The sequence below is a fragment of the Anolis carolinensis genome, chromosome 6 (assembly GCF_035594765.1).
Source record: "Anolis carolinensis isolate JA03-04 chromosome 6, rAnoCar3.1.pri, whole genome shotgun sequence".
In the NCBI taxonomy this organism is placed as follows: Eukaryota; Metazoa; Chordata; class Lepidosauria; order Squamata; family Dactyloidae; genus Anolis; species Anolis carolinensis.
This window is the reverse complement of record NC_085846.1, coordinates 26,586,529-26,601,094: the sequence shown is the minus strand read 5'-3', so window position 1 is coordinate 26,601,094 and position 14,566 is coordinate 26,586,529. Positions and strand designations below refer to the sequence as shown.

Here is a 14,566-nt window from a genome sequence, read left to right as displayed (position 1 = left end):
TGGTTAGGGTTTCTGGGGACTGGAGTCCCAAACACTTGGAGAACCACAAGTTGTTCAAGCCTGCTCTAAGTCTGTTGGCCCCATTTTAGGAGGCAACCCCTGGCAGTGAGACCAGGGAGATGCCTGTTGGCAGAAACCCAGGCAAGTGATCAGCCTGAGCTGCCCATTGTGAGTCCCTGCTTTGGCGAGCATACAGAATACAGGCCCAATTGAAATTAGCCAGCAAGCAAGGAGAGAAGGTGATTTTCAGCCAAGGAAGATTTTATTATCTGCAGATAAAATGCTAGCTAGTGATTCATTCACAAAGTAGATAGCATACAGAATACAGTTTCACAGTTCTTTTTATACACAAGCTGGCAGGCTTCAGCCAAGCCCCTAATTCTGACCAGTCACAGAGAGGGGCTTGGCTCACTGGCCAGCATGGGCTGGGACAAGGGATGATTAAGCCTCGATAAATGAGGTTCCTTTTATTGAACAGGAAAAATAACAAAATGATTGAGGGCGTTTCTGGCCCTACCAGGAATGCTATTGTCTTATGAGATGAACATGACATGGCCCATTAATAGGGCTGGCCTGGTGATTCCAGACCCCAGAGAAACAAAACATCATGTTCTGACATAATCATGCAAAATGACAGAGGTTGGGGTTTGGCTGTAGACATGCTAATTCCTTCTGATGCGAGCGGTCCCGTTCATCAAAGGCGCAGGGTGGTGAAATTGGTTCTTCCCCAAGGGCAGGGAGAGGTGATTTCCCCCACCTGAATAGAAGTCGTGTGTTGCAATGTCCAGGTAAAATCCAAAAATATAGGTGAAACTGGGAACTTGATGAGGAAGTTCCCAGCGTAGTTTCTTTTCCCCAGGCTATATAATTGTGTGGGAGGCAAGACATCTTTGGGTTCAGGAACAAAGTTTCCCTCCAAGGGAAGGACTGGGGATCTCAGGAGCATAAAACATTAGGTTAACACAACATATAGGCAAAATAGGAACACATAGGAAAAAAACATGGAGCGTTTAGGGCAATTATATACATGAGAGACATAGTTTTCCAAAGTACCTTTAACAAGCCAGGCTTCCCAGTAAGTCATGGCCAGGGATAATCTACTCCTGGTTGTCATGGCACATCATATAAACCTTCAGAGGAAGACGATGGCAAGGCATCTAAGGAGTGCTCTTTGCCTTTCATTGGGTTAGTGCTCTGGCAGGTGCCAGAGAGAGAGAAAAGAAAAAAAGGAGACTTAAGTCAGTGGGAACCTGGCCCAGGTAAAGTAGACATCCCAAGGACCCAGGGCTGGTTTTCTCATGCAACAAGTCTTAGCTTGATATTTGGAGGTGGGAACTTGTAGCTTCAGAACCTAGATGTTTCATGTAGCTATCATGGCTAGAACTATCACCTGAGACACTTAAATATATCTGTCCTCACGCGCACAAATGTTAAATGTTGCCATTAAAGGAGTTCAGACACTCCATCTCCTCCTTCCAATTCTTGCCCAACCCTATTTGTAGTTGATGTGAAACTTGAACAAGTATAGCCGTGCACTCCTTTTACCACAACACTCCCAAGAAAGCTAGATTTTGGATCTGAATTGCATTCCCATTTCCTTGAATCTTTCCTCATCCAGCAAACATAACGGGTTTTCTGACTCAGATTTGTGTGGCAATCAGTGGTGGGGCAGTGAATCAGTGGGACAGTGAATTTGTTCCAGGTTGTAGACCAGTGGTTCCCAGATGTTTTTGGCCTTCAATCCCAAGAAATCCTAACAGCTGGTAAACTGGTTGAGATTTCTGGGAGTTGTAGGCCAAAAACATCCGGGGATCCCAGGATGAGAACCTCTCGTGTAGACAAAGAAACTATCCACAGCTGCAGGATGCTTTGCAAAGCCTTCTGAGATGCTTTTCACTCCCTGTAACATTTCTGCTTCTTAATAAAAAGAATGTGCACTTAAATTAATGGAAATAGCTTGGCAATCACTCTACTGTATCCCATAACTCAGAGATAAATAACATTGTTGTTAATTTAAAACCCGTGCCTGACCATGTTTATGACCCTACAGCACTCAAATTATTTGGGATCTTCATATTATCTTGAGGGTTCAGACAGATTAAGCATGGGGGGCAGGAGAGAGAAGAGTTCCCTAGGAGCCATTTGAAAGGGGCCTCTAATCTCCCCCTTTGGAGGTGTTAATTCATCTCAGTGGGGTTTTCTGAAACACCATTTGGCAGTGAGAACAGTCTGGAGAGAAATAAACCTCTTCTCTTGATCTTGGCTTTATAGCTTTAACAGCATTTAGAACTGGGTTTGGGATGAATAAGCCCTTCTACATCAGAGTGATGTTTAATAAATAAAAGTCTGAAACTAAGTGGGATATTACATCTTGTGATATTGACTTGCTGTGGATGAGTCAACAGAATTTGACTCATCTAGGAAGCAGTTACCTTTCCATGAATCTCTGGTGCTGATGATTTAAAAGAAAATCTCACTGCCAGCAAAAATTATCTTCCAAAGAGTGCTGTGCCTCACCAAACTACAAATCTCAGGATTCCATAGCATTGAGCTCTGGCAGTTAAAATGGAGTCAAGCTGCATTAATTCTACAGTGTAGATACTCCCATGGTTGTAATACTCCAGTGCTGGAGACAGGCTTTTTATATCAGTTGTAGGACAGCAACAAAGCGTAAAAGTCTGGATGAAGAGCCAAAGTGTTTGTTTTGTGTACCTGTCACCATTTGTGCTGTTTGTGACAGTCTTTTGAACTGTCAATCGATTAATTCAAGTATGTAACTACAAAGCTTGCTTGAACCACTTTGGACCAGATCATGAAGTAGGAAATCAGAAGAATCAGTTAATAAACACTGGCCAAATATTTGTTATGTATGTTCCAGACATGCTCAGTCATTGACTATGGAATGCTTTGGCATCTTGTTTACAAAGATTATATATAAGGGTTGCATCAAACTAATAAACATGTCTCACTTAGTCTCATACTGTGTCGCCCTGGGGAGGGGTTGACCCTCTTGATCAAAAGTTTTGTGTGTATCTTTTCTGATAAAGTTAGTGTTTTTATTATAGCTCTGTATCTATACAGGTGTGAAATGATGGGACAGAGAGTTTGTTATGGAAAGTATTAATGGGTTTCTGTGAATTTTCCGGGCTGTATGGCCATGTTCCAGAAGCATTCTCTCCAACGTTTTGCCCACATCTGTGGCAAGCATCGGCAGAGATTGTGAAGTCTGTTGGAAACTAGGCAAGTGGGGTTTATATATCTGTGGAATGTCCAGAGTGGGAGAAAGAACTCCTGTCTGCAAATGTGAATGTTTCAATTGGTCAGCTTGATTAGCACTGAATAGCCTTGCAGCTTCAAAGCCTGGCTGCTTCCTGCCTGGAGGACTCCTTTGTTGGTAGGTGTTAGCTGGCCCCAATTGTTTCCTGTCTGGAATTCCCCTGTTTTCAGTATGTTGTTCTTTATTTTCTGTCCTGATTTTAGAGCTTTTTAATACTGGTTGCCAGATTTTGTTCATTTCCATGGTTTCCTCCTTTCTGTTGACATTATCCATATACTTTTGGATGTCAATGGCTTCTCTGTGTAGTCTGACATGGTGGTTGTTAGAGTGGTCCAGTATTTCTGAGTTCTCAAATAATGTATTAATATCTTCTTTGAAGGGTTTAACTCATTGCCAAATGGTTGTCCACTAATCTAAACTAACCTAAGCTCTTCTTAAGCAATTCTAAGTCTGAGAAATGTAGAAATGATAATTCTGATCAACTTTACAAGGTTCTGAAAACAGAACCTGCATGTTGTAGTGGTTTAAGCACTGAACTATGCTTATAGATTTGAATCCCTGCTCAATCATAGAAACCTACTGGACACCTGACAGCCTTCAGAAAGTCACACTCTCTCGCCTTCAGAGGAAAGCAAAGGCAAAACCCTATGAACAAGTATTGCCAAGAAAACCCCATGATAGCCTTAGGAGTGGCATGTCAGAAACCACTTGAAGACATGCAACAACAAAACTTTTCCAAAACAGCCACATGCAGCCACAGTCTTCTCTTCTGCAGGCTAAACATGCCAAGTTATTTAAGCCGCTCCTCGTAGGGCTTGTTCTCCAGCCCTTTGATCATTTTAGTCGCCCTTCGACACATTCCAGCTTGTCAACATCTTCCTTAAATTGCGGTGCCCACAACTGGACACAGTGTGGTTCCAGGTGTGGTCTGACCAAGGTAGAATAGAGAGGTAGCATGACTTCCCTGGATCTAGACACTAGATTCCTATTTATGCAGGCCAAAATTCCATTGGCTTTTTTAGCAGCAGCATCACATTGTTGGCTTATGTTTAACTTGTCCACGAGAACTCCAAGATCTTTTTCACACTTATTGCTGTGGATCCAGGCATCCCTCCATTCTGTATTTTTGCATTTCATTTTTTTCTGCCTAAGTAGAGTATCTTGCATTTATCCCTGTTGAACTTCATTTTGTTAGTTTTGGCCCATCTCTGTAATCTGTTAAGATCGTTTTGAATGCTGCTCTTGTCTTCTGGAGTATTGGCTATCCCTCCCAATTTGGTGTCATCTGCAAACTTGATGTCATTTGGTGTCATCCCCAAACTTCCAGTTGGAAAAGGATTCCTTCTTGCTGTTCTGTACACAAGAACTACATCTCCCAGCAATCCACGTTTCAAGGAGGGGCCGGATCTGCATTCAGATAATCATGCCAACTTCCGGACATATTTTCTGCTGTTTCCCTCGCCATCCTCAGCACCTTTCCATGGACTCGACGTTTGTCTTTCAGAAAGCTGCAAAAATTATTCACACTTAAAATCGAAATGGAGAGTGATCTTTTCTCATCTTACTGTAGATTAAATAGAGCTTTAACATGGTGGGGGGTAGCGAGGTTATCGGCTTTTCCAAGTAGGGAAAACCAAACTAAACCATACAGTTGTGTTCTTTGCTATCCTTGATGTGGTAATACCGCCACATTCCAGCAGAGGGCAGTATCTACTTGCGTATGAATTTTCACAGCCATTGGAGAAGAATGCAGCTATTTTGGAAAAAAATAATGGCGATTCTGCTTCGACTGTCACCTCCACCTCAAGTTACTCTCTTAGGCTAGATCTAATCTGCCCCATATCTCAGGATCTCATCTCAGATTATCTGCTTTGAACTGGATTACATGAGTTTACACTGCCAGATAATTTGAGTTAAGCAGATAAGGGATCAGTCCCTGGGATATAGAACAGTGTAGATCCAACCTAAGAAGAAAGAGTATTTTTCAATGGCAATGAATGTAGAGGAAACATGAGGGGAGATAAATTATTTGTATTACATTTTTTTCTGGATAGAAGCATATCATCCCACCTCATTGTGCCAAGACACTTAAGGTATATCTGAGGCCCCTTCTACACTGCCATATAAAATCCAGATTATCTGCTTGGAACTGGATTATATGGCAGTGTAGAATGTTTTCCCCAGTGTACTAAGGACTGGTATAATATTTTTGCCCACTAGCTATACATTTTTCTCTCTTTCCTGGAAACATACCAAGGACTGGTCTATGGATCACCACTTTGAATAGCACTGATACATGGATAGACAAATTCTGCACTCACAGATTCAACCATCTACAAGAATGATAATATTAAAAATATTCCATAAAGCAAATTTTGCCATTTTAGGTATGTTCACTTATATAAAATTAAATAATTTTGTTACACTATTGTATATAATGGGACTTGAGCATCTACAGGGGGTCCTGGAACCAAAGTCCAGTGGATACCAATGATCTACAGTAATATAACCAACCTTTTGTAATCATGTTGGGAAAAGAAAAATCCTACATTATACTGGATTTTATTTATTTTGCATGCTTTGCTGAAACCAGTGGAAAATGACTGAGAAATGCTCTCCAGTTCTGGGCTAGCCCAAATTTTGAGGAGATTTGGATAAGCAGCCTTCTGTGTCTTCTCTGCTTAAGTATAGACTTACAGTTTGCAAACTGCAGGCTGTCTTCAAATTGTTATTCTTCCCACCACATGGGTCTGACAGCTGGAAAATCTCTGAAAGAAAAGATTGATGCATCTCAGATTGTCTGTGGTTTGTTGTCAATATATACAGTATGACTACCGTATCCACAGATTTAATATCCATGGTTTCATGCTGCAAATAAATATCCTCTGCCTAAAGTGTTTGTAGGCCTCTCTAGATCATTCTATGTGAATCTATGCTGTGCTTTTGGCCCAAGTATAGCCAAACTTTTATAGAGTTATGTTTTAATATGTGTATTTCTGGTGTTTTTGCTGTGCTTGTGTGTTTTAATTGTTTTGTAACCCGCCTCGAACCATGAGGAGAAGCGGTTGAGAATTATTATTATTATTATTATTATTATTATTATTATTATTATTATTATTATTTTATACACAAGATAACTACACAGCAAACAAGATCACCATGCTGGCTGTTGTATTGGATCACACTTTGGACACTTCCCAAGTGTCTAGGACTATGTGATGTACTGAGGAATAATGCATGCAGATTCAAGTTGGGTGGCCTTTTGCAGCTGACAGGTGATAATTTTGTCAGTGCCTATTGTTTTCAAGTGCTGGCCAAGGTCTTTAGGCACTGTACCCAGTATGCCATTGGGACCTCCTTTACTGGCTTGTTCCAGAGTCTTTGCAGTTCGATCTTCAAATCCTCGTATTATTATTATTATTAAAATACATGTTTTGTTAGCATCCATAGTTTCAGTTATCCACAGGAGGTCTTGGAATGTATCACTGGCAGATACAGGGGCTGTACTGTATAGGGCTTTGGTATGAAGTTGGTCTTTGCCTCAAGTTTATGCAAGGCAGCCAAGTAGCTATTACAGGCAATAGCACTCTTTTGCCCAATCAATGCCAGGCAGAATGAACAATGCACTGTCCTTTTCAGGAAAGTTCACCTTCCATTCCTGATGGATTTATGTACAAGCTAAACAAGCTACAGTTTATGATTATATCGCAAGGGCTCTCTGGAAACACCCAGAATAGTATCCTCACCCTAATAATATGAGGACTTTCCATCAGGCCTTCTTCATGCCTTCATTTGGCCATAGAGGTTTTCATCAAGGAACTGATAAGCTTCTGAGCATTTCAGACATTTTTTTCTGTGTCAGGAGCTACTTGGAAAACTGAAAGCCACTTCTGGTGTGAGAGAATTGGCAGTCTGCAAAGATGTTGCCCAGGGGACGCCCAGATATTTTGATGTTTTACCATCCTGTGGGAGGCTTTTCTCATGTCTCTTAAGACAACATGACTATAAGGCACTACAAGGACTGTCTGTTCTAATTCACTGCCATGCAGAAATATGCAACCAAAGGATTTCAGAAGGGTGGTCATCTAAATTCTCTTTAAAGATATCCCAAAAAGTGTATGTCCCTCTCCAAGGTAGTCTATTCCACCCTTGAGCAGCAATTACTGTCAGGATGTTCTTCCTAGTGCTTAGAGGAAATCTTTCTTCTTGCAATTTGAATCCATTGCTTTCTGTTCTTCTCTGTGAAGCAGCAGAAAATAAGCTTGCTTCATCTTCTACATGGCACCCTTTTAAGTATTTAAAGATGGGTATCCTGTAAAGCCTATTTTCTATGGGAAATAAGCATATCTAACTTCCTTAAATGTTTATCATAGACTTTGCTTTCTAAACCTTTTACTATCTTGGTTGCCCTTTTCTGGACACATTCCAGCTTGTCAATATCCTTCGTAAATTGTGGTGCCCAAAACCGGACGCAATCATCCAAGTGGAGTCTGACCAAGGATTAACAGAATGATACTATGACTTCTTTCAATCTAGAGGAGACAATATACTGCTGTTGGTGGAAATTAGTATTAGCTATTTTTTGTTTCCACATCACATTTTTGGCTTATGTTTAATTTGTGAAACCAAACACAGAAACCAAAATGCACCAACCAAGAAGTTTCATGTCACTAGAAAATGTCTGTTTGTTAGGGCTGCTAGATTTCAGGGGTTGACCTGTCTAGATGGGTGTTCAAACCAGGTTGTTGCATTTGGGAAAACATTTCAACAGATTAAAGGAGGAAGAGAAGCTATTCATGACCTTTTGTTGCTTGTGGTTTCCAATGAATGTCTTATACCCTTGGATCCATGTCCTAGTAACACTTGTGCCCATGGACATAAGTTCCATTGGTATATTTTCAACATGCCTCCATAACATCTTCTGATAAGTTCTTACAGGTGCAGAAACGAGATGGGGGATAGGCAAACAGCAGTAAAAAAAAGAACAGCAATAATGTTTAAAGAAGAACAGTCAGTTTTACTTTTCAGCAATACATGTCTGCTGATCCCAAGGTAGTATCAATAAGAGGAAAATAGTGGAAAGGGGGGAAAAGAGGAAAAGAGAACAAAGACGATTATTCAGGTCAGTTGCTATATTATAATTTCTGGATTAGATGCAATATATCTCTGAACATCAGCCACAAAAGATTAGTTGCATTTGTAGATTCGGTATTTTTAAACTTTTGTATGAGCTGAATGTTCTGCTCTGTTTGTTTCAGTTGTTGAAAGCTACTTTGAGTCCTAAAAATCAGAGTATCATCATCTACCCCAAGCAGAAGTGTGCTCTTGCTCTCATGCCCTCCTGTAGGTTTGCTATAACCATCTGTGTGACTTTGTGTGCCACTGTGTGAAACAAGTTGCTGGACTACATCAGGCCTTTGCTCTGATCTAGCACATCACTTTTAATGTTCTTATGACCAGACTTGTGAGTGGTTTAGCATGTCTTTTATGCACATTTATTAGGCGTTTATACCCCCCAGCTTCAACTCAACAGTTATTTCTGGAAATGGTGGACCATGGTCTCACCATGTGACAAATCATCAGCTGCAATGTTGTGACCAATCCTTGATTGATGGAAAAAAAGTTCCAGGACATCAGTCTTTTTAAAATAGAACACTAAGATTTTGCCCTGGAGCATGAGCTCAATAGTCTCCAATGAGTTGATGTATATATGATGATTCAGTAGTTCTATGGGAAAGGCACTGTATCCTTTCACATACAATTCCTTCTTTGGATTATGGTCAAGAGCAAATGTCTACTCCTGAAAATAATTATCAAAACTGAGCTCTAATAGCCCATGGCAATAGAGTATGCAAACATTATTTATTTGGACTAAAACTCCCAGAATCTCACTATCAGCAGACCATATTGACTATGAGATTCAGAGACCTGGAGAACCAAAAATATTTGCCAGGTACAGTGAAACTATGATCACAGTGATTCAATATCCCTGCTTCCCTCAAGCTAACCCAAGGTGAGTCACTTTACATTATATCCCTTGATTGATTTTGCTACATCTCTCCTAATGATTGATGTCACCCTATTTCTTTGGAGGCTGGATACCACCCAGAGACATATAGAAAATACTTACAAATTTAAATTAACCAATGGCATATACCAGTCACATGAAACAGTAATGATAAAGCAGTAACAGAAATTAATTGTTGCAGGCATTATATATTTTCAATTACAGACTAGCATCAATTAACCAAATGGTAAAAAGTTGGTCTTTGAATAACTAAAAACAGTCAGTAAATAAAGGTCCTACACTTCCCAAGAGAAGGAGTTCCACAATGATAGACCCCGCCCGCAAAGGCATGTGCTGAAATAATCAATATAATGCTTTCAGTTCTATGTCTTTGGGTTTCTGTTGTTAAAGAGAAAGGTTCCATAGTGCACCACTATGCAAGGGAACATGAGTCTTATTCTCCTTAGTTGTCACAGCTTGGAAATAGTATTCAATAAAAAGTAGCTGTATTAGTCCTTTCAGCTTAAAAAGGAGGAGATGACTGGGAGGGGTAAATGGAATGTGCCAGGGTCTTTAAGACTAATTGGTTTTTATTTTAGCATGAGCTTTCATGGATATAAACACACTTCTACAGATTATGCACAGAATGATATATACCTGAGGCTTTACTATAATTCTGCCAGAAAAAAGTGAGTTGATATCCACAATGATAGCCAATGTCTTGCTTTTTTTTAATTTGTTTTGCTTCTCTTTGTCTTTGGGCCCTTCCACACAGTCATATAACCCAGAATATCAAGGCAGAATAACTCACAATATCTACTTTTGAAGTGAGTTATCTGAGGCCCCTTCCACACAGCTGAATAAAATCCCACATTATATGCTTTGAACTGGAATATATGGCAGTGTGGACTGAGATAACTCAGTTCAAAGCAGAAATTGTGGCATTTTTGCCTTAATATTCTGGGTTATATGGCTGTGTGTAAGGTCCCTGAGTCTACACTGCCATATATCCCAGTCCAAAGCAGATAATGTGGGATTTTATTCAGCTGTATGGAAGGGGCCTATGCCAGTATACTTTCAGCTCACCTTCCATGTTTAATTTTGTTAAATTGTCATCTGAATTGCCTAAACCAGGCTTGGCTTGGGATCTTGAGCGTTGTTCCTTTAGAAAAGCCAACACATCACAACAACATAGAAGACTGACCTCAATGTTACTATCTTCCAGAATGGAGATTGCGGGAACTGGACATCTAGCTTGGTTTCAAGAACCTGGCTTAGTAAAACATGATATAAAATAAGCGTTCTGTACCTATTGACTCAATCAACTATGGCTCAAAAATATTTCATAAGGAAAATCATTTGACTACACTACACTAATGGGACTTGAGCATCCACAGGTTTCAGTATGCACAGGGAGTCCTGGAACCAAATTCCAGGAAAAGTTGACATTTGCATTAAGTTCCTTGTATTATGAAAATCAATATTATTTATTCATTTACAACATTTATATTCCGCCCTTCTCACCCTGAAGGGGCCTTAGGACAGATCACAAAACACATATACGGCAAACATTCAATGCAGATTATAACAATGACATGACAGACAAAAGGTAGTGGTATATATAGGCTTTCCCATCTTTCGGCATCTTTGGAGGCTGTGCTCTGTTCCGGCCACCGGTGTTGCTGTAGTTCCATATCCCTGTGGAAGAGCTCTCATTGTTCTCAAACTTCCTCCTTTTTCTGATTCCAACACCAAGCCTAAATACCTCCCCGCTTTAATGCGGTTCCTATTTATCTACTTACTTTATTTTCGTACTGCTAGGTAAGCAGAAGCTGGGCTAAAGATCAGGAGCTCACCCTGACCAGAGCTTCAAACTATCAACCTTCCAGTTGGCAAGATTTATTGCAGCTTGGTGATTAACCTCCTGTGCTAAAGCCCAGCCCTAAACAATACTAACTTTGTTTCGGTATGATATAAATTTATTGTGTTTGCCTATGAAGCATCGTTCCCTTGGTGTTCACAAGAAAACTAGCTGATGTTTAGGAGAGACCCTTTTTAATGGAGGCGCAACTCTCAATAAATTTTACTTTGGAACTGGACAAGATGCATCCAAGTGTCAATTCTGTAGCAAACATATAGGGAGATAAAAGAAAAATGTTAGAAAAACAAAGTATATTCAAAACAACAAAGTATATTCAAAACAATATTATTTACAATTTGTATTAGTAGCCTTGAGGCATTGTCTTTTTGTATTGTTAGAAGAAAAATTAAAAGAATATGAAAAAATTTCCCCTAGGTCACCTGGATTTTTGTTTTTACACAAATCAAATAATTGACATGAAATTCCCCATCAATGCCCTTCTCTCAGACACACACACAGTTTTGCTAGTTCTCAGAGAGACAATCTCAGGGGCCCTTCCAAACAGCCCTATATCCCAGAATATCAAGGCAGAAGATCCCACAATTTCTTCTTTGAGCTGGGTTATCTCAGTCCACACTGCCATATATCCCAGTTCAAAGTAGATCATGTAGGATTTTAATTAGCTGTGTGGAAGGGGCCACAAGGAAGCATTGGAGAAAAACTCAGAAGTGTCAATCTTCAGGTTCAAGGGCAAGTTGAGCCTACTTTCCTTGACTTTTATCAGGGGTATAAGTTCTTCTCCTTCCCTTCAACCTCCCCCGCTTTTGCTTTGAGAGACCTTGACCCGAAGGCCCTTTGTCTTAACTCGTCTGCATGATTCGGATCTCGCCTTTGGTCGAAAGTTACAGGCGTATCGGGAGCGATTCCCTATCTTGGCCACAGAGAAAGCTTTAAAAAACATATACACACAGCCAAACTCCACCCGGTGTACAAACAAAATCCGAAGGAGGGAAAAAAATTCCACTTTCACACCATAAAAAGGGCAGACATCTGTAAATAAAGGGAGAGGGCGTCAAACCGGTTATGAGTTTATAGGATGGTGTGTTTTTCTGGCTGTTGCATAAAATGGTAACGTGAGCTTCCCAGTTTTCTAGAGGATGAGGCCTTCCCTCCTCGCCATCTTCTGCTTCCCTTGTGGTTTCCCCAAGTTCACGAAGCGTCCACTCGATCTGAAACTTACAGGAACCTTTCCAAGGAAAGGAAGGATCCCAGGAAGAAGGAAGAAAGGAAAAGGAGACAGAACAGAACATCCTTTCCCCACTTCAGCTATACTAGGATAAAAGCGAAACTAAGTTCTTTCTTACCGGTATGGAGGCAGGGCCCTTCCACACAGCCCTATATCCCAGAATATCAAGGCAGAAAATAGCACAATATCTGCTGTGAACTGGGTTAGCTGAGTCCACACTGCCATATATTCCAATGCAAAGCAGATAATGTGGGATTTTCTGCCTTGATATTCTGGGATATAGGACTGTGTTGAAGACATAAATGGTGGTTAAAAAAAAACAACGAGAATTCCAAGATGCTAATTCCCATAATTCCATAGTATTGAGCCATGCCTGTTAAAGTAGTGTCAAACCGCATTAATTCAATAGTGGGGATCCCCCATCGTTGGACAGTAACTGAAAAAAGGCACAGCTTGTTGAAAGTGGTATTTTTCCTTGCTTGCAGTGAGATCACAGTTAGCCAATCTCAGGGGGAACATCACCTTAAAAGCCCCTTTAAAAACAACAACAATTATTATTCAGGAGAGAGTCGTTTCTCCAGTTTGATTAAAGAAAGAAGGCTTTCCTCATCCCCACTTCGTTTCAGATGCTCTTCTTAGAGCAGCAGAAATCCTGACGATTAATTTAACGTGTCTTCAGCACTGCGCTTTCACTTTTTTCCTCCCCAATTAAAAAAGCATATTTCATTTCAAAGATGGAGGCGAGACAGTAGTCCAGGGACTGCAGACTAATCCAGCCAATGAAGTCAGCCATAGCAGAGCACTTGGTGAACCAACCTGGACACAGCATATTATTTGAGAACATAGACATGCTGGACCACTCTAACCACCACCATGTCAGATTACACAGAGAAGCCATTAAAATCCACAAGCATGTGGACAATTTCAACTGATAAGAAGAAACCATGAAAATGAACAAAATCTGACTATTCTACAATCAGGACAGTAAATAAAGAACACCACTCAGAAAACAGAGGAATTCCATACATGAATCAATCAGGGCCAGCTAACACCTCCCAACGAAGGATTCCGCCAGGCAGGAAGAAGCCAGACCTTGAAGCTGCAAAGCTATTCAGTGCTAATCAAGGGGGCTAATTGCAACATTCACACCTGCCTCCAGCAAACAAGAAATTCTTTCTCCCATCCTGGACCTTCCATAGATATATAAACCTTACTTGCCTAGTCTCCAACAGACCTCAACAACCTCTGAGGATGCTTGCCATAGATGCAGGTGAAACGTTAGGAAAGAACGCTTCTGGAACATTGCCATGCAGCCTGGAAAACTCACAGCAACCCAGTACTCCAGTTCTTTAATAATAATGACGGAGAGCGAATGGGCATGGCCTTGAAGATCTCTCCATAAATTAAACTCCCAACAGGAACTTCTAAAGGAAATATAAAGATTCTTAAGTATTTAGGGGGCATGCAGTAACTCCTGGCACAGAACAGTCGATATTAAAATAGCAGTCAAAAGTAAACAATCTGCAATAAATACATATGGCCAATAATCATTGAGAGGCTGAATTAATGAACTCCGCTGAGGTCCTAATTCCTTGCCAAGATCACCAGGTAGGTAGGTTATATCATGGTAACCTGTGTCCATCCATGTGATTGATATTACTATATAAGGAGCAACATACATGATACTGATATTTATGTTCCATGTGTTGTCGAAATGTTGGACCACGCTAACAACTGCCATGCCAGACTACACAGATTAGCCATTGAAATCCACAAGCATGTGGACAGTTTTAACAGAAAGGAGGAAACCATGAAAATGAACAAAATCTTGCTACCAGTATATTTTTAAAAAAAAAACAAACTCTAAAATCAGGACAGTAAATAAAGAACACCAGTCAGAAAACAGAGGAATTCCAAACAATAATCAATCAAGGCCAGCTAACACTTCCCAACAGGCAGTAAGCAGCCAGACTTCGAAGCTGAAAGGCTATTCAATGCTAATCAAGGTGGCCAATTGAAACATTCACACTTGCCTCAAAGAGAAAAGAGTTATTTCTCCCACCCTGGACATGCCATAGATATATAAACCCCACTTGCCTAGTTTCCAACAGACCTCACAACTTCTGAGTTTGCCTGCCATAGATGCAGGCGAAAGGTCAGAAAAGAATGCTTCAA

The 14,566-nt window shown here is 40.5% G+C and overlaps 1 long non-coding RNA gene across 1 annotated transcript in view; it reads right to left on the bottom strand.

Moving 5' to 3' along the window:
- Positions 1–243: 243 nt before the first annotated feature.
- LOC107983008 (uncharacterized) overlaps positions 244–14,566 on the bottom strand; it is a 53,775-nt gene continuing 39,452 nt past the window's right edge. Inside the window, exons 2-3 of the long non-coding RNA XR_001730461.2 lie at positions 5,975–6,045; positions 244–4,785 (exon numbers count right to left, since the gene is read on the bottom strand). This is a non-coding gene — a long non-coding RNA (uncharacterized LOC107983008). The remainder of the gene's footprint in view (positions 4,786–5,974; positions 6,046–14,566) is intronic.